Genomic DNA, 21,671 nt, shown 5'->3' with positions numbered 1-21,671 from the left:
CCGGGAGCGAAGGGGGTTGCTTCAGTGAAAATGGCTGGGAGTGAATGAGTTGATATGAGTTTGACACCCCTGATCTGAAGTGCTTATCTCCACTAGGTTTATCAAGCGTGCCTTGCAATTTTGCACGACTGCAGCTTTTTCAATCGGAACCAAACCTCATGGCTCTTACCGCTTCCATTAACGGGCCGGTTAGTTGGGCTTCCACCCACTCTAAAACCACCCACCCCCATCATCCACCTCATGAAGAGTCCAAGCTCTTCCTTCCTGGAGCTCGGCGGCTCCAGATGAGCCTCCCCGGAACCGCAACGAGCAGCAAACAGCCTATCGTTACGAGATCACGCGAATTCTAATGTTCTGGGCTCTCTCGCAATGCACTCTGTCCTGACAGCCTCGCCGCTGTGGGCAACGGTAGGCGCCAAGTACATATGAGCACCTGCCAAACATAGACGTCCATCAGCGGTGCTTTTACCGCGGAGAAGTGGGGAGGGGAAATCCCAGAAGGCTTGTGGGAAACGAGCACCTCTCCCACGGTTGTTTCGCGAAAACTCACCTCCGCCCACACCATCCAACCTTGGAGATTTTCTATCATTTTACGGAGCTGGTGCGAAGGCATTGGCGGCGATGCTGAAAGCGCGGTGAAAACATTGACGGAAACACGCCTGTTTGTTCCCGCTGGAACGAACCGGGGCCAAACACTTTTGCTCTGCGCTCATCGCGGTTGCTCCCTTGAAATCTTTCTCCGGTGATTATTCAATTCGCAAGATAACACCGGCGGTGAATTACTCACAACCTCGCGTTTCACGCACAATATTCATTGCGATGACCTTTCATTTTTGGGATCGAGTGCCAGTTTACCTTACAGGTACAGTCCTCAGAGTGCTTTTGGATTTTTTCCTCGTGCAAGTTTTTGAAAAATGTATTTGTCATCATTGTGTTGCTATGTGCATGTTTTCCACACATGTCCACACTGTGCTCTTTTTCTCACATGTTTTCATTTTTTGCTAAGAAACTTGGGGCGCTTATTAGTGAACCACCAGGCTTCCTGTTCTCTCTCCCTCTCTTGGACACTGTTATTCTTCGTGTTTCTCGGATGGGTTGTGACTGAACTAAGGCTGGGTATCGATTATAATTTCCTCAATCAATTTCGATTCGCAAGAGTTAGTTTAGTTAATTATGGATTATCAAGTCTTACACAAACATTGGCATCAGCAGGATGAGATGAAAATATTTTCATGATTTAATAATTGTATATAAAGTATATAAGTATATAAAAAAAATATTCTGAATTGTCTTAAAATCCGGGTCTTTCTAGAATGTAAGAAAATATTTTTAAATTCATATGAACAGTAAATGTAAAAAAAAAACAAAAACTGTAAAATACACAAAAAACAAACTTAAAATTTTATATTCTTATGAAAAAGAGATATTCAAATAATCGATTCATGTTTTTCTTAATATCAGGCTTGAAAAGGAAAATTAATTCAATATAGATTTCTTTTAAACTCAGCCATACTGTGAACACCAATCTCTTGTGTGTTGTTACATACTTAGTCAATAAATCTGTTTATCATACATTCAAATAATCAGATGTCATGAAAAGTAATTAAAAAAATATATTATTTTTTAAATAGTCACTTGGCAAAATTTCAGTGATTTTTTTTCTCCTTGAAAAACTAACACTTGCTCCCATTTCACACAATAAAAACAATTAGCAATCACAATGTACTGTAATTAGCAGATAAGCTAACAGTTTGCTAGCTTCCTCTGCTCTTTCTATTTTGCATTTTCCAGCTGTTAGATTCTTTCACAGATCAGTTTCGGTAACACTAAAAAATTTTCGCGCAGTTGTTCTTAACCTGGGTTTGATCGAACCCTGCTGAGTCAGTCTCAGGGGTTCGACGGAGGCCAAGACACACGCCCGACTCAAATGATTTGTGATGGTACGCCCCACTTGGCCATCACTGAGTGCGGGTGATCACTCACGCTAACTATGTCAAGCAAAAAAAGAAAGTTGGCGCATGATGTGCAATATGAAATCACATGTAGAATGTATGGTGTTCCACAGGGTTCAATTCTAGGGCCTCTGCTGTTTTTATTGTATCTGCTGCCCATTGGCTTAATCTTAAAACAACAATGCTTTTTTTCTTTTCTTTTTTTTTTTTAAAGTTTGAATTGAGTGATGGAAGTCAGCGTCAGCCTGGGCCACAGACTTTTGCGCTCCCCTGCTGAATAGTGAAAATCCACATTTGGCGCCCCCGAGAAAAGTTTTTATGGCCTTAAACGCCATAGGATTAGACATTTTTCTATTAGAGTTATGGTCTGTCTAAATTAAGCTTCTCCCATCACTTCAACGTACTTCCTTGACACCAATTCCTATTTCGGATTACTGCTACTTACTACAGATGAACAACTTTTTTCCCATTTTGTATACTGCACTAATAAAGTCCCATGGTTTCCTAATTCAACAGCGTTTTACTGTCATCATCCCTGAGAGGAGGAAAAAAAACAAAGTGATCCTCCCTGAAATATAATGATGTGGATTTAAAGTTGGGTTTCCAGTCTCGCACTTAGCAGGACTTTAAAAGTTAAAAGGTCTCTCTCTACCTTGGTTAGTTGAGGTAGCATTTTACCTTTTTTTTTTTCCACACGTCCTATTCATCTGTTGTCTGCCATAAAAGGTTCTCATGAAGCATGAAGACATGCTCTGCGCATTTAAATACTTCTAAACAGGATTCTCTCAGAGGTAAAAGATGTCGAAGGCGGCGTATTCAGGTAATAAAAGGGTGTTAATCTGTCAGATTAGTGACAAAAAATGAGTGTGCGGGATTAAGGTAAAGCATGTGCCTTCCTTTTGCTTTATTACTCACTTTGCATATTCAGGGATCTTTTTTGGAGGAGCTATGCACCCTAAATGGATTAAAGTCACAATTCACTACTTGTATAAAAACAGACATTTAAGCATATATCCTCCTCTCTGTGTCTTTGTGAGTGCACGCTTTGATGCTCAACCAGACGCCCACTGTCACTGTTTTAGAGCCCCGCGATTGTCTGCTCGCTGGCTTTTAGGCTCCCGTTTTTGGAAACGCTTAACATCTGCCATCTATTGTGCTTGTTGTGGCTGTGGATCATATTGTTCAAGATGTTGCTCATTGAGTTTGGTAGAAATACTTTAACCGGTACACCTCATCTGGGTCACCTAGCTACTAGTAGAATAGTTATTTTTGTTTCGTGTGTTTTTTTCTATTATTAGAGTTTCAAACATTGTATTGTTAATGATGGCTCTCATCAAAATTTCCAATTGTGAATATCATGTTTGTAATTGATAACTTTCTTTCTATCCATTAGCTCATTGCTACCACATAATGTGTAACACTATAGACGGGCTAATAGAAATTAGCATAGATATGACTATATCTTTACACAACAGTTACTTTAACACACACGATGCGTCATACAAACAACATACATCAACTCAATGGCAAACATAATCTACTGCTCTCAATTAAATTTATAACCAACATCAGGTTTAGTTATTTGTCCAGCTATTGGTGAGCTAAACTGCCAAGCTAACCGAGCTAGCTTCAGTTATCAAATTAGCGACTTGAGTCGAGTCCCATGCCTCTGGGGTGTTGTAATACCAAGACTGAGCTGTAAGAGGCAGCATTGTACCACAGGGGATCAAGATGAAGACGAAGAAGAAACATTACTGGAGAAAGCTAAGCTATCTTAATCAGCTAACTACAGAACATTGCGATTTCAAACTGCCTTCCTGGACATTTTTATTGCGGTGAATGACTTGAATGACCACACACAAAAGGCTTAAGAATCGTAAAAATTAAGCAGGCTTAACATTTATGATTGATGGAGAACACAAATCACTCAACACACGAATCCACAACACAGGATAATCAATCAGAATGATATAGTGACAATAATCAGACGTTTGCTTCCAGAAACAGGAAAAAACGTTTTTCAAATTCATACATGGATGTGTCTGTACTCTCCTTAAGGTGTTATTTATCATCAGAATGTGCGCTAATTATTTAATTTCCAGTTTAGGAGAATGGATGCTTGCGAGTGAAAGCAGCAGCAGGTCTATAAACTCGCAAGCAGACATAAAGGCAACAAAGATTCGCCTGGCGTCAACTCTCTGCCTCTCACAGTTAATTGGACTATAATTAGTGTCGTGCACCAAGCTGGGAGAGATTATAGGAGTGAGTTACACCTGATGCTAAGGACGCCATACGTTAAATATTTAATCGCTCCTTTTTACGGTGAAGCAAATGAGACGAGGCAAATGTTGCATAGTGTCAATCATGGCACTGCCATTTGGGCACACGTGTATGTTGTTGTTCATTGATCAGTTTACCCATTAGAATTAAGTAGCTTACTTCCAAAATGGTCACTTTTCAGGAGAGCACAAAAACAGCAACCATTAGCATTGAAGAGAAAGCCATTCTCAACACAATATTGAAGGATGGAGAGGAACAGGCCAACAAGGCAAGCGGAGAAAATCCAAGATGGAGGGCAGCTTCTGAGTGGCGAAGTGGTCCTGTCACTTACCTTCGATGCAGGCGGCGTGGGTTCGCTTCCCCACCAAGGAGACCATGTTTGTTTGTATGAGTGCGAGAGAGTGTAGAAAGAAAAGTTAAGCGTCTTTCTTCTTTTTTTTTTATGACCATGCAAGACATTTTCTTCATTTAAAAAAACGAAGGCGTTTTTTTTTTTCATAAAAAAAACAAAATGACCATGTATAGTTAGGCGTATTTTTTCCTCTTCTTTTTTTTAAACAACCATGATGTAAGATGTTTTTTTTCATTAAAAAATAAAACGACCATGTATAGTTAGGCCTTTTTTTTTCTTTTCGTTTTTTTTTTTAAACGACCATGTATAGTAAGGCGTTTTTTTCATTTAAAAAAAGAAACGACCAGGTATAGTAAGTTTTTTTTCCCCTTTTTTTTTTTAAACCACCATCTATATATATGAAGGTGTTTTTTTATTTTTTTATTTTAAACGACCATGTATAGTAAGGCGTTTTCTTCATTTAAAAAAATGAAGGCGTTTTTTTCAATAAAAAAAAAAAAGACCATGCCGTTTTTTTAAATTTTTTAAACGACCATAAAAAAATAAAATGACCATGTGTAGTTAGGCTTTTTTTTTTAAACGACCATGAATAAGGTGTTTTTTTTTTCATTAAAAAAAAAAACGACCATGTATAGTAAGGTTTTTTTTCCCCTTTTTTTGAACCACCAGCTATATATATTAAGGTGTTTAAAAAAGAAAATTTAAACAACCATGTACTGTATATAGTAAGGCATTTTTCATCTAAAAAAACGAAGGCGTTTATTTCATTAAAAAAAAGACCATGTATAGTAAGGTTTTTTTTTTACGACAATGCTGTCATTGTAAAAAAAAAAAACGACCATGTATAGTAAGGCATTTTTTGTTTTTTTAAGTTACCATGGATAGTAAGACATTTAAAAAATAACGATGTATAATAAGGTGTCTTTTATCAAACGACCACATATAGTGAGCTGTTGTCTCTCAGTGGCGAAGTAGTACTGTCGCTTACCTTTGATGCAAACGGCGTGGGTTCGCTTCCCCACCAAGGACACCATCTGTGTGTGTGAGTGAGTGTAGACAAAAAATTAAGGTGTGTTTTTTTTTTTTTATGACCATGTATAATAAGGCGTTTTTTGTTTTTTTAAGTTACCATGGATAGTAAGGCATTTATTTAAAAAATAACCTTGTTTAATAAGGCGTCTTTTACTGAACGACCACATATTGTGTGCTGTGGGCTCTCAGTGGCAAAGTGGTACTGTCACTTACCTTTGATGCAGGCGGCGTGGGTTCGCTTCCCCACCAAGGAAATCATGTTTGTATGTGTGTGAGTGATGAAAAAACTAATGTAATTTTTTTAAATAATAAATTAATTTTTTTTTCTTTTTTTTTTCATTAAAAAAAACAACCATGTATAGTAAGGCGTTTTTTTTAAAACGACCATGTATAGTAAGGCATTTTTTTTTTCATTATAAAAAAACCCGACCATGTATAGTAAGGCATTTTTCTTTTTTTTAATTTAAAATAAAAACGACCATGTATAGTAAGGAGTTTCCTCCATAAAAAAAAAAAAAAGACCATGTATAGTGAGGCGTTTTTTTCTTCCCTTTTTCATTTTTATTATTTTAAACGACCAATATAGTTTAAACACTAAGGTGTTTTCTTCATTTAAAAAAAAGGCGTTTTTTTTATTAAAAAAAAAAAAAAACGACTATGTATAGTAAGGCGTTTTTTTGTTTTGTTTTAAACGACCATGTATATGTAGTTAGGCGTTTCTTCTAGTATTTTTTTTTTCTTCAAACGACCATGTAAAGCGTTTTTTTCATTGAAAAAAACAACCATGTATAGTTAGGCGTATTTTTTTCTTTTTTTCAATGACCATGTATAAGCCGTCTTTTTTTAAACGACCATGTATGTAGTAAACAACCATAAGGCGTTTTTTGTTTTAACGAACATGCGATCAGTAATTTAGTAGTATTTTCTCGTGTTCTGGCTTAGGATTTTTGCTTAAGTTAAACAAAACAAGTCACCTGAATGAATCACAATTAATGGTCATTTATTTATTGAAGCTACAGATGCGCAATTTTCAAACGACGCACTATATATACCGCTAATGGCCCGCCTGGGCACCCAATCCCTTCTTGCTTGGGGGCCCCTGGGGAATGTTGCTCCGCCACTGCCCTCAAGTCAGCATCCATGACGACGTGACACTCAGCCACCGCTTGCTGCAGATACAAAGCTGGACATTGTTCACTACTTCAAGTCATTTTGAGTAGAAGCCGCTTGACTGGAGCGTCACAAGTGGTGACACAATCAGGCTACAAATCTTTAAACGCCTCGTATGTTCAAGTGACCATGAAATGACCATCTGCAGAGCTATATTTGAAGTGGCCCACAATATGGTCTGAGGTAACCGTTGCTAATAGAGGGCAGTGAATACAATGAATGTCCCCTCGTCATATACAGGAAATGTGACATATTCTTAAAGGAACCATATTGCTCCAGGACGCCCTCTACAGTTTGGAAATATATTCACTTTGAAGTCTGCTTTTAGCATGCAGGTTAAGATCCACTTACGAGTGCATGTTAAAGTTTTCTTTTCTGCTTTCAGTGGCGTGCTGGAGGGCTGACACCATCTCTGCTTTTTACTGCAGCGCACCTGTCAGGATGACATGGATGACGTTTGACTTTGCTGGCATGACCGTGTCAGCTTTCCCCCGAGAAGACATGTTAGAAGAGACGGCAAAGTCTTCGCTTGATATTATTGATGTCACTCTGCAGAAATGTCATATTCAAGTGGTTGGAGCGTCACCTAAAATGCGCTATTGTTTTGTTTTCTTCGTTTGGACGTGACTAAACCGGACTTTCTGTATTCCACTTTTGCGCGCTGGTATTCCCCAGATGACTCGCTCTATGTTTCCACTGTTGCCGTGAGACTTGTGTAACGTGTTAGATACACATCTATTGCCTAGTTAAAGTAAATGTGCAGCTGTTTGGAGGTTTCCTGCCAAGCATTCTTCCTCTATATTGACCTTATGAGAATTTAGATCCTGAAAACGTGGGAAATACTGTACTGAGTAACACACACTGTAACAAAACAGGTGATGCTCGAACGTGTCATTTTGCCTGGAGAAACCTGAAGGAAGTTGTTACATAAATATATTTAAATGGAAAAATACATTTTAACATTTAAAATGTATAGTAAAGCGTTATTTTCATTATTTTTTTCTTACCATGCATAGTAAGGCGTTTTTTAAAAAAAAAACAAAAAAGAACAACCATGTATAGTTAGGCGTATTTTTGTCTTTTTTTTTCTTCTTTTTTTTTAAATGACCATGTATATATATAGTAAGGCGGTTTTTTCCCTTTTTTTTTTTTTTTTTTTAAACGACCATGTATAGCCGTTTTTTTGTTTGTTTTGTTTTTAAACGACCATGTATTGTAAAGCGTTATTTTCATAAAAAAATAAATTTAAAAAAGACCATGTATAGTTAGGCGTATTTTTGTCTTTTTTTTTTCTTGTCCTTTTTTTAAAAGACCATGTATAGTAAAGCGTTATTTTCATTAAAAAAAATAAATAAAAAAAAGACCATGTATTGTAAGGCGTTTTTTTTTTTCATAAAAAAAACAAAAACAACCATGTATAGATAGGCGTATTTTTGTCGTTTTTTTTCTTGTCCTTTTTTTAAATGACCATGTATAGTAAGGCGTTTTTTTCATAAAAAAAAAACAACAACCATGTATAGTTAGGCGTATTCACTCTTGGCCTCTGCCGCCATCCTAGCACGAAGTGAGTTCCCAAACTAAACGCCATACAGGAGAGATGAGACCTCTTAAGTTAGCTTAGCTTGGATTTGAAACATAACACCTTTGTTGTTACTTCGCCGTTGACCTCTGACGCCATCCTAGCACAAAGGAAGTTTGCAAACTTAAACATCGGACTGGAGAGACAAAACCTCCTAAGTTAGCTTAGCGCTAGCTAGCTGATGTGATTATGATTTGAAATGTTAGCAAAAGCAAAAAAAAATAAAAAATAGCTCTCAGTTATGCCTTTGGCGAGGAATTCTGGAGGTTAAAGTAAGTTATTTTAACTCATTCACTGCCATTGACGGCCATAGATGTCAATAAGAGTATGAAAACCTAGAGAGAGAAAAAATGTACATTTAGAAAATATATAAAATTTTGGATTAATCGTGAGTTAACTAGTGAAATCATGGGATTAATTATAAAAAAATTGTTTTTTTAATCTTTATTTAATTATTATTTTTTTTAATAATCTTTTTTTTAAGAAAGGATTATTAAAATTTAAGGGCGTCAGGCAATACATTTTTTAAATCATAATTAACAGCATGACTTCACTAGTTAACTCACGATTAATCACAAATTTTTATATCTGTTCTAAATGTTTTAATAAAAAAAATATAGGTTTTCATACTCTTGTTAACAAAAGTGGGAAAAATGTTAAACTAATAGAAATAGTTCAGATGAATTTTTTTACCTCGATAGCAATCAATGGCAGTGAATGAGATAGAAATAAAAATTAAAAGCTTTCGGTAGGTTGACATGGCTTGTTAGCATGTTAGCTTTACACTCCAATATGTAGGCCTATATGAGGCTTGGTAAAGTGCTTTGGATCATGTATAGTCATATATGAATTCACAAAGTTTCATGAAAATCAATTGTGTGCAACTGCTAACTGAACAAAAGGTGATCAAAAGGATGCCGTAGTAGCGTAATTATTCACGCTTGAAGAGCATGTGGAGGAATCAGACCGTCATCCCGCCCAATTGCTTCTGTGCACTTCTTCTCCTCGCCCATCCCAGGAGAGCGAAAGCAGAGAGGCTGCTGGAGCGGGAAAAAAGGCCTCTAGACAGCGGCTAAGTGATCGCTAAAGTCAAGGATGCCGACTTGTGCAATGGATGCTGCGCCCCTGGAGAGCCGAGGGATGACAAAAGAGGATGAGGACATGAAGGAGCAGAGTGCGGGTTGAGGCGTTTTTAAAGCGAAAGAAAAGTGATCTCTGGAGGGAATCCTCACTTTCCTTGGCGGGTCGCTCCGGGTGACTGTGCACACGTTACTGTTGCGAGAAGCTTTCGGTGACGGGAGACAAACAGGCTGATCAAACAGAAGAAGAAAAAAGTCAGAGCAAATAAAGTCAAGCTCTCTCTCTTTGTTTTCCTTAACATTGTGCCAGAATGGAGTGGATGTCAAAAGGAAGAAAGGCCTTGTTTCCGTACAGAAACTCTGTATGATTCATGTTTCCTCCGCTTTGATCTGTGAGCCGTGCGCAGCCTCGGGATAAACCATTTCAGGTTGTCTAAACAATTTCCAATCACCGTTTCCATATTTAGGCTCTTATATGAAGCAGGGGAGCGACGCTATAACGCAATTCTTGCAGAGCGGCGGAGAGGACTTGATCCGTGGAGTGTTCCACGTTGGTCGTGCACACAAATAAGCGCGCACACTCGCGCGCTAAAGTGGCACACCGCGTGCCCCCCTTGAGGTCATCTTAGCGGCAAAGTGAGACCCTCTTGAAAGCGCCCACCGCCGTCTTTCATCCTCGTCTCCAAATGCACATCTGCTCCCCAGCGTCCCACCTCACCACCGCCGCCCCTTTTCCTGTGTGAAATCCACACAGGCTCTTATTAGCAAACCTCGCCAACCCCCAGTCCGCCTTCTGATCTCCCTCCTGATTACCCCAGCATGCCTCGGCTACAAAACACCCCAAACGCTCTGAATCAAGGTGTCCAAACTTTTTCCAAGCAGAAATCGCAAAGGATGTTATTTTTCACCTTCATACAACAGCGTTTTGGCTCTTTTGCACAAATCTACTACTTCCTGAACTCAATACCACGCTTTCATTTCCTGTCTTTCATGAGTGGACAAGCTGATTAATCCAGGTGGGCCTGATCTCAGTAGCCATGACGACAATGGCCAGACACACCTGGATTAATCAGTTTGTCCAATCATGAAAGACATGAAACAAAGGAGTGGTGTTAAATTCAGGAAGTGAGAGCACATTAGGGCCACGTATCAAAATATTTATTTTTTAGAGTGTGTAAAATCACAAATTTGCCACTTTATAAAATTGCTAAATTGAGAGAAAAAAAACTTGAATTTGCGACTCTATAAAGTAGCAAATTTGGGAGTTTATAAAGTGGCAGATTTGCGATAAAAAAAAAAAAAAATCCGAAACTTACAAGAAATACACGTAGCGTAGCTAATGTGAGGATTCGTTGGTGGTTAATGGGACACTGTTTATGAAAAGAAAAGGCAGGATGGAGACGGATTTATTCTTAACCCTGGAGAACCCAAGAACCCTTTTTTTCTTTGGAAAATTATGAATTATACATTAAATGACTGCTATAAGTTCACCAAAACACCAAAATATATGTTTTTTCAATTTTAACCCGTTTTTTGAACTAGCTCAGAGTTGCTAATTTATCAAAATATATATATAAAACATACTCCTAGGCATTCTGCTACATGATATGAAATAGATTAACAAAAAAACCCCCACAATTTTACCATCTGATGGTTTGCTGAGAAGATGCTTTTGTTTGGATTGAATTCCAGCTCAACAAAACAGCATGTTGACAGCCATCTTGTCACCACCACTCTGGCTCATGTAAGTGCAATATTCATCCACTAGATGGCCCCATGCAGGGGTCAGAAGTGGCACTCTGGACTTTTGAAGTTCAATTTGTAAAAAAAGGTCTTTGTTATTTGAGTAGCAGAATTTATAGGGGCCAAATTTGACCCCGTGGGTTCTCCAGGGTTAATTTCAATTTTACTCATCATACACGGCAGCTAGAGCGACAACACTTCCTGATCCCCTATCAGCTGACTAAACACTAACCAATCAGAAGCTAGCATACTTTAGGTAAATGCAAGTGAATGACGGGGAGCAGAAAAAGTATTGGCACAAACATCCATGTAGTATGCTGTGTGTATTTCTCGGAAGTGAGTTCTTTTCTCGCAAATATGTCACTTTATTAAGTAGCAAATTTGTGAGTTTTTTTTTCTCGGAATATTGCCCCCGCGCTCTAAAAAATATATATTTATACGTGGCTCTAATACGCAGTCGTACCTTTAGATTAATAGACATGCTAAAAATAATTGATGACAATGTCAATGAGTGCTTGCTCAATCATGCGAATGTCTCTTTGGCAGTAAAAGAGTTAACTCATTCACTGCCATTGACGGCTATTGACGTCAAAAATTCATTTGAACTATTTTTATTACATTAACATTTTAGTAGTAACATGAATAGTTTGGGCTTTGGAGAGATTTTGCATGTTGTTGCTTACAACGAAGCATGGCAAAAAGTTAGAAGTTTAGAACCAAGTTTAATCAAAGAATAATCTCACTGAATCGAACCGTTACATTTTTAAACCGTGTACTGCAATAATATAATAAAAAGTCATACTTTTTTTGACACAAGTGAAAAATAACGGACAATTTCCCCATTGTGGGACGAACAAAACAAATATATTGCAATCTAAAATTCTAAAAAAAAAAAAAAATCAAATTTTTGGGGCCAGACTTTGGACATGCCTACTGAAGACCAATACTGGCCAACACCTTCAAATTTGAGTTACAGTGTCAAAACATGTGTGTGTGTGCCTGTAAGTGTGAGCATGTGCGTGTGAGTGTGTGTGTGTGTGTGTGTGTGTGTGTGTGTGTGTGTGATGCATGACATCATTCAGCTGTTCCTCTGGGCACGACTCCATCCAACTAAATAATCCAGGCCAGCTCCATAAAGCAGGGAGTGCCGCCACATTCCCCCAGCCATGAAATATCAAGTGGTATTAAGTCACCGTAACTGTCAGCCGCCTTCCTTCCTACACACACACACACACAAGAAGAAGCAACATGTTTTATGCACAATCAGCTTCTTCTATTATTTGGCTGAATGTTGAGCAACCAAGTAGTATTGTATATCACAGGGGGCTCCGTAATAACCTTACCCCCCCCCCCCCCACTGTGGGAGCATCAGAGTGCGCCTTAAGGATCCGGTTTCTTTCATCCCGGTGGACCGCCATTATAAATGACATCAGAGTCTCCCTACAGCTGAGGCCAGAGTCGAGCATCACCCACAATGCACTGTCAATATCACCCCCACCACAAACAACACGGAGGTTGTGTTGGTTTGCCAGTTAAGAGGTTTACATCTCATGCCAAAATAAATGGGTTTGTTTTGGAAGATGCATTCCACTGAATCTTAATCATTTTCAATCTTTATCCAAAACCAAAATGAAACTCTGAATTAACTTTAACCGCATTGAGTATGACAAGGAGAAACAGGTGTGATTTACTTTCGGTTTACATTTTTCATTGTTTATAACCTCCGACTCTTTTTTTATTTCCCTCCTAGCATTTCAATTTCACAAGCAGGGTGGAATGTTAACAGGTGCTGGCTCAACTTTGGAGCCACAAGAAGTGCGACGGGACACAAGAACTTGAGAGTGCACCTGTTTTCCACCGGGCTCGGGGGAATCAGATGCCGGTTCCCAGATTTCACTTAAAAGAAGGAGCCTCCGGCCAACGTTTTGCTTTTTCTCACAGTTAACCCAACGTGAAGCATGGAAGCAAACTGTGCTTGGGTCCTGTTTGATGGACAGATTACAAATGGTGAAGAAGGAAGTCAACAGGAGTTGTTTTAGTTCGGGTTCATTGCAATGGCCTTTATATTTAAACCAGGACAAGAGTAAAAAATAAATAAAAATCTACCGGTATATTGCTAGTGCTTCATGAAGCTTCAGTTTTAAATTATGACATATGTACACTCAAAAAACAGTTGGGTCAAAATGAACACAATTGGGGATCAAAAATGGACTGAAACACATTATGGGTCAATTTGACCCAACTTTCTGGGTTGTTTTGAAAAAAAAAAGAGTAAATTTTGTATAAAAACAACCCAGAAAGTTGGGTCAAATTTACCCAAGTAGAGGATCGTCAAATTTTGACCCATGATTGGGTATATTTTGGCCCAACAGTTTTTCTGGGTTGTTTTGGGGGAAAAAATAAGTACATTTTGTATAAAAACAACACATAAAATTGGGTTAAATTTACCCAAGTAGAGGATCTGACCCAACATCCTGGGTTGTCTTATACAATATGATCATTTTTTGACCCAATGTTGGGTCAAATTGACCCAAGAAGAGGATCTGTCAAATTTTGACCCATGATTGGGTATATTTTAGCCCAACAGTTTTTCTGGGTTGTTTTGGGGAAAAAAAAGAAGTACATTTTGTATAAAAACAACCCATAAAGTTGGGTTAAATTTACCCAAGTAGAGGATCTGACCCAACATCATGGGTTGTCTTATACAATATGATCAATTTTTGACCCAAGAAGAGGATCTGTCAAATTTTGACCCATGATTGGGTATATTTTGGCCCAACAGTTTTTCTGGGTTGTTTTGGAAAAAAATAAGTACATTTTGTATGAAAACAACCCAGAAAGTTGGGTCAAATTTACCCAAGTAGAGGATCTGACCCAACATCCTGGGTTGTTTTATATAAAATTACCCTTTTTTTCCTCTTTGCGAAACAAACCAGAAAGTTGGCTAGTTGGGTCAACTTGACCCAAGTAGAGGATAGAGTGGACTTTTTGTTGTTGATGTTCTTGATACTTTTTTACACCCAACTTTCTGGGTTGTTTTATAGAAAATAACCCTCTTTAATAACCCCCCCTTTTTTTTAACCCAAAGCTGGGTCAAATTGACCCAAGAAGAGCATCTGACCCAATTTTCTGGCTTGTCTTATACAATATGATCAATTTTGACCCAATGTTGGGTCAAATTGACCCAAGAAGAGGATCTGTCCATTTTTGACCCATGATTGGGTATATTTTGACCCAACTGTTTTTAGAGTGTATTTTTCAGATTGAACTCTATAAGTCATTAACTGTGACACCAAACACTCGAATGAATAAATGTATCCTATTCAGCCATCCTAATAAGAAATTTTACGACGATTTTCCTGCCAGGATCCATCATGCACCCGTGACAACATTATGCTAATCACTTGGCCTTTCGACAGTCTCACGCACAGAGAAACCGTGTTAAGGTGCTTTCAAATCACCCTCAGATTGATGTTTAGTCACCCAAGTTTGAGCAGGGATGAGTGATGACCAAAACTGCATCTGTTGACGGTGAAAGAAAACAGCCGTTCCAGAGAGTGCTCTGCGGGAGGACAGATGTTACGTCCATCTAATAGACACGCGCTCACTTAGCGAAAGGGCAGAATTCCTGATTTGGGCTTGGATCCTTTCCAAGGACTCATAGGTGCTGCGGAGACATATGGACCTTCTGGGTCACCACCTGCACTCAGAGGTTCAGAGGTGACTCATTTCTCATTGACATTAGATTAGACACATTTAACCAGATTTAAGCAGAGCTCCCTGTTCCCTTCAGCCTGCCCTGATTTGATTTGAGCCCATCTTGGAAGTCGGTGGCTGCAGATAAGAAGAGTGCGCGGGAGCCTTCCACTGACCAGCCTGTGGATTTGAAGTCAAATCTACTGTCATTTTGCATTTTTTGTTTGTTAGTCAGTTTAGAGTGTTAGCAAAAACCATGAGCTGTTTCTCAATATGAAGAAGCAGAGCACAGTCTTGCCAAGTACGGTGTTCGTAAGAACATACGCAAGAACGTTCTTCCTGAGAACACAAGTCGCGTTGTAACACGCGACAAAAGTAACCAGCTGATTCATCTTTGGCTTAAGCTAGCTGCGCGGTCGTACTTTCAATCGGAACAGTACTTAGGCCGCGATTGATGACGTTACAAGTACACAAGGTAATAACAACAAGTACGCTAATTGAGAAACAGCTATGGTTTTTGGTAGCACACACGAGCCTTAAACGTTACAATTACTGGATACATCAATGCTAATGCTAACCAGAGAATTCATCTAACATACAGTAGAATATGAAGAAAGTCTGCGTGGCCGCACAGAAGCACAAAGACAACATTGATTCTCTTACACAGGAAAGGAGGAAACGCGAGGCAGGGCATGCTAAACACTAGCTCACTATGCTAACCCAATTCAGTTCAATTGATTTGATTTGATTTCATTGTTCCACATCTTGTCTTATCTTACAAAGAGTACTTGCCGCTTTTCCTTTTGGTAGACTGCGCTATAAATGGAAGCTAAATGCCGTATCAAACACAAAAGCAGATGATGCGAGATGAGATCTCTCTGGGATTTTCCTCCTGAGATTGACGTTCTTGCTCTGAAGTGGCCCCCCCCCGAACAAAATGCTCCTCACTTGACTAAATGGCCTCTTGTCTGCCGTCTGCTCTTCATTACTTCCCTTCATCTAAATATGCTAAGTGAAGACGAGTGGCAAATGTATATATTATACTGTAAAGTGCAGATAGAAGTCAAAACTAAGACGTGCAAAAAACACTCGCGTGGAACCTGTATTGACTTTTTAAGATTTTAAAGGTTCATTCCTTGTCCTGTAAAGGGTTAACCTTCACTTTACAAACTCCCATCTTGCTCGCTATTTTACTTCTAACTTCACTTCAGCAGTCAAAAAGGAAAATAGCAGCCGTTCGCATAAATGTCATCCACAGCTCGTATTCAAAGCAGGTAAATTAGAAAAGAGCGGCAATTGAAAGAAGCAAAGACTCGGGCACATGTCTATTTAAACACAGCCTAATAAGATCTGTGCTGTACATAATGAATTCTAAGGTTTCTTTTTTTGCGCGCTGATGTAAACCGGCAGGCGTGCGCACGCGGGAATGACAACAGTGACAGAATGTCTCCACCAAACAGCATCAACACAGCCTCCATCTGGCGCTACTTCTGAATAGACGGCCCAAAACATGTTTGTGGGGAAAAAAAGACCCTTTCTGCTGTGATTTTTAAAAGGTAAGATTAAGTGGATTTTTTATTATTATTTTTTTTATCTCACAAAGGTTTGCATGAAATATTTTCTGCCCTCAGTCTGGCTGTTAAAAAGACAGAAGGCTTTCAGTGAGAGGCAGCCTTTAGCCGTTTTATCACACGGCACACGGAAGTAAGGGGGGGGGTGGGGGGATAGATGAAAAGGAATGACTTGGAAAAATGTTCCGCACTCAAAATTGCTGCCCATTTTTTATTTATAATGCGTGGAAGCACAGAAGTTAACTCACGACACTTCAACTCATCAAAGGGCCTCATTATGGATATTGAAGGTTTCACAAACAGTCCAAAGACAAACATCTATCTGAGATTTTGTATATTTTCCACTCCCTTTTGTTCCAGAAATATTCCAGTGGTACCATTTTACTTTTACATTGGTATTCATAAGGTTCTCAGGGTCTATCCTAGGCCCACTGAACTTCTATATTCTTATTCCTGTGTTCATTGTTTAGCCTTCCATGCTAGGTTGTTTTTCAATGCTAGGTAAGGTTAGCTATTGGATCAGGACAATAGTAGCATCCGTTCCCTGCCGGGCCTGGGGTCCCCCGGTGCTCCGGGGGTCCCCTGGTGCTCCCTTCTCTCCTTCCCTCCCCAGTAGAAAAAAAAAAAAAAAGACTAATAGTAGCATCGCAAAGACCTCTTTGCCAAGCAAGTGGTTTGGAATGCAGGATGCGTGGCCCGCAGGACACCCCCGTGTCTGCTTACATGTACAGCTCACAGCGTCAAACCAAAAGGAAAGGCACACAAACAATCTTACTCACGTGGGCTAAGTCCACAAGGGTGGAAGCCAACGCGCTCCACTTCAGAACCAAAACCACAGAAGCAACCGAGCTAAAACGAGAGCACTTGACGAGAACCCGGGCTCCAGTCTATCCCGGTCAACCAGTCCTGACCACATTGGAGAAACAGATGGAAAAGAGAACCTCAAGAAAACAAAAGAATCCAACGTGAACTTTTTTCCAAATCAGTGCTTGCCTTTAAATTCCACGTTGAGATGCGTTTTGACATTGAAGCCTGAAAGCTTTATTGAAACAGAATACGTCAAAAACGGCACAGAGGTTGTTTGACCCAGCCAGCGCACACTACATAATAGGATTTGCTTCAATGAGTTACATTTGTTGCATTTGTTCTGTTTTTACGGCAATATTAACATTATTAAATGACCAATTATATGCACCTTGAATTAAAATCTACAATGAAGTTAACATGAGAACTTGGAGGCATATGTGCTAACCACTCATGCTGCTTTGAGTCACCTAAAAAAAAAAAAAAAAAAAAAAAAAAAAAGTTTCCAGTGAGACTTCACTCACGTCATTTTCTACTTTTTTTTTTTTTACGCAGCAAATGAAGCGACGTAGATTATATTATTACAATCACCCACAAAGTTATAGCGAGTTCTTTCCTTTTATTTTGTTTCCCCTTTTTCTCTTTTCCATTAATTTTTTTACAATCATTATTATGCCATTATATGTGTAAAAATATCATAGTCATTTAGTGGTTTCTTAACACTTTTATTCTGAAGGTTGGCTGTGTACCCTGTGTTGCCTTGAAAAAATTAAAAAAATAAAATAGCATCAAGTTGCGTGGCAGGAGAAGCGCTGAAACGCGCGTAGACGCGATATAGAAACGAAGCTGCACGCGCGTCGGACCACACGGACACGAGCCTTCATTTTTATCTTGTAAACATAAAACTCTCACTGTCTGGACAACATGTTTTCCCCGAATCCATGCCGAGCCTGAACTAATGGCCACATGGCGCACAAACACACTCACGCGCACACACTTATTGTGACCACCACAGAGAGGAAGTGAGATGAGCTTTTTGTTGCTACTGTAATTCAGTTATCCCTCGATGCCGGAGGCCAAATGGCAGACAGGAAGGAGGATTCTGCTGTGCCTGTGCTTTGCTTATCCCTTTTATACACAGGTGAATGCCTTTTTGCTTTGCCTGTCTTCAGTACAACGCTCGGCAGTCATCCCTCGTGCCTCGGGGCCATCGTGGATGCCCCCCTTGCTGCTAAGCTGCCATCTTAAATCCGACGGTGTAAAAAGCTCATTCGGACATGGTTTCCCCGCGGGAGTTTCAACCAAGCAAGTGTCACAAGTAGTAAACGCTGGTTCTAAGCCACAGGTGTCAAACTCGAGGCTCAGGGGCCCAGATCAGGCTCGCCGCGTCGTAGTATGCGGCCCGCTAAAGCCAATAAAGTGTGTCTATGCTTCATGTTTCATGCTAAACAGGTTTGTTATTTACTTTGTAGCGTGCATACATTAAAATGGGTGTACATTTACATATTTGCATATAACACATTTTTCATGACTTATGTTAAATTCATTTCAATTGTGATAGAGCCCTGCCACGAATAGCAAAAATCTGTGAAGAGTTGCTTTGTAATTGCATATATATGGCACAAGATGGCGGCAAACTACTTAAAAGGGGGAGGATCATAAAGCATCAACATCATTTATCTAGCATGTACACAATAATAAATACATGTTATATAAATGCCCAAAATTTTGTTTAATGACCATTTGTGATATAAGTTTATGCTAGCATGTTATTTAGGCTAGTATGCTAGCTAATACAGTATTAGCCCATGTAGTCTACTTTGCAGTAATAATTTGCATGTATTCTCTATTATTAATTATTATATGTAAATGCCCCAAAAATTGTTTAATGACTTACATTACAAATGGACATTAGAGTTTATGCTAGCATGTTATCCAAGCTAGTATGCCGGCTAATACAGTATTATCAGTAGTAAATAATGCAACATGCAAGCATAAACTTACATCACATCAAAAATGGTTATTAAATCAGCATTAGCTATTACAGTATTAGCTAGCATACTTGCTTAAATAACATGTTAGCATAAACTTACATCATATCACAAATGGTCATTAAATCAATATTAGCTAATACAGTATTAGCTAGCATACAAGCCTAAATAACATGCTAGCATAAACTTACATCATATCACAAATGGTCATTAAATCAATATTAGCTAATACAGTATTAGCTAGCATACAAGCCTAAATAACATGCTAGCATAAACTTACATCATATCACAAATGGTCATTAAATCAGTATTACATACAGTATTAGCTAGCATCCTAGTTTAAATAACATGCTAGCTTAAACTAGTAGACTACGTGGGCGATAAGGAGAGAAGCAAAAACAAACTGACTAAGTTTCACTATAACTGTGCACTCACACTCCGCCAACAAAATAAGAGCTGAAGCACAGATTTAAAAAAATAAATACCCTCAATTAGTTAAACTCAATAACACCAAGATTATACAAGATGGGCCAAAGTACTTTCATTCCTTTGGCCTGAAAACAAAAATTGGAAATAGATTACATTTTCAGCAAATAAGGGAGTAGGATAAGTTCCAAGTAAAAAAAATAATAAATGTTTTTTTTAATTTGCTAATAAGTAAATGCTGAAACGCGAACAGGTGGGGCTTCACTGTTGAGTAAGCACTGCATACATTTATACGGTTTTGACAGTTATAACAGGCCCCTGAGCGAAACCATACCTATAATGTGGCTCGTGAAAAAAAAACGAGTTTGACACCATGTAAAGAGTTTGATGGACAGTTTTTTTGTAGCGGGACCCTGCGATTGCTCCAAATGCCAGCACCGACGTCAACCAAGCTGCAAAAAGTGCAAGCAAACGCACACTTAGCAACCATGCGGTGACTCACACATTTGCACGCATGCAGGTTAGCAACAATCTGGGGCCGGACCTCCTGCCAGGCCAAGCTTGTTGGAAAGAGGTCACATTCTCCAAGGTGTGTCTAAACTAAGATGACATGTGGATGTGTTGGCACGGGAAGGCGCTCCAGGCTCTCCCACCACCGCATCTGACGCCTCTCTCTACAAGGAAGCCGACACGTTTGTTTTCTTTCGTTCTTTCTTCGTTCTCCCCTCCTCCCCCCTCTTCTCATTCCCTTTGAACAGCATCTCTCAGCCAGAGAAAACACAAGAATTGTTTGCTTTTGCGCTTGTTCCATCCCTCAGGTTTATACAGACTTAAAAATACCAATAAAGTGGAGGATGAGCTTGACAACAGGAATGATGCTTAATTTGGGAACGCAATTCTGTTTTGAGGGGTTGATTTGATTGAGCTTTTCAAAACACATGCATATATTTTTAAGAGGTATTTTTCATTGCTTTTTACAGTGTGCAGGCAAATCAGGATTTAGAGTTGTTCACCTTCAGTGTAGTAACAAGGTTTATCGTTACAGTTATTAGTTACCCTTTTTATAATTGCTGCAATGTCTATGCTAATATCTGTTAGCCGCGGTCTACAGTGTTTCACATTATATGTTAACAAAAAGCTAGCAGACTTTTGTTGAATAAAACTATGTGGTAGTGTTAATTTTATACGCCATTTATCTATTGATATAGATATAGATAGATATAGATAGAGATCTAGAGAGATATAGATATATAGAGATATAGAGAGATATAGAGAGATATAGAGAGATAGAGATATAGAGATATAGATATAGAGATATAGAGATATAGAGATAGATATAGATATATAGAGATATAGATATATAGAGAGATATAGATAGATAGAGATATAGAGAGATATAGATATATAGAGATATAGATATATAGAGTGATATAGATAGATAGAGATATACAGTAGATCAAGAGATATAGATATAGAGAGATATAGATAGAGAGACAGACAGACAGACATAGATAGAGATATAGACAGAGAGACAGATAGACAGATATAGATTAGATAGATATTCACAGTTATTTAAACAGGCAAACCAAAAAATGTCTGCTTAGCCGCCATGTTGTTTACATCTACTTACACTGACGTCACCGCAAAATGAACACAAGCCTCACGAAGGTCTTCAGCACCCACTATTAAAATGAATAATGTCCTCCTGTTTTTGTGTCTCAGGTCCAACACTACATTTATATGTATATATATATATACCTTTCTTGCTGATTAGCTCTTAAAAGCTGACAATGCAGGATCACGGCTATCTGGTAAATGGAAATGCGACAAACACCGGCCACACTCAGCGGATTGCTTTGGCTTGCATCATTTTGGCTGAATGAGTGCTTAGTAAGTGGTCATAAAGCAAACGTAAGCTGTAATACCAAGTTGGGCTTGAGGGCCGCCGCTGGAGAATTAACAGTCCCAGGTACAATACAGTACAACTACAGGTTGT

General features: G+C 38.8%; 1 long non-coding RNA gene across 1 annotated transcript; it reads right to left on the bottom strand.

The window, feature by feature from the left end:
• Positions 1 to 11,889: 11,889 nt before the first annotated feature.
• Positions 11,890 to 21,465, bottom strand: LOC144040567 (uncharacterized). Its single transcript, XR_013289766.1, has 2 exons — positions 21,306 to 21,465; positions 11,890 to 12,404 (listed from the first exon to the last, which is right to left on the bottom strand). It is a non-coding gene; the product is annotated as an uncharacterized LOC144040567 (long non-coding RNA).
• Between the last annotated feature and the right edge of the window lie 206 nt (positions 21,466 to 21,671).

Source organism: Vanacampus margaritifer, chromosome 20 (genome assembly GCF_051991255.1).
Source record: "Vanacampus margaritifer isolate UIUO_Vmar chromosome 20, RoL_Vmar_1.0, whole genome shotgun sequence".
Classification (NCBI taxonomy): Eukaryota; Metazoa; Chordata; class Actinopteri; order Syngnathiformes; family Syngnathidae; genus Vanacampus; species Vanacampus margaritifer.
Note: the sequence above shows the minus strand (reverse complement) of the source record. Positions and strands in the feature narration are given on the sequence as shown.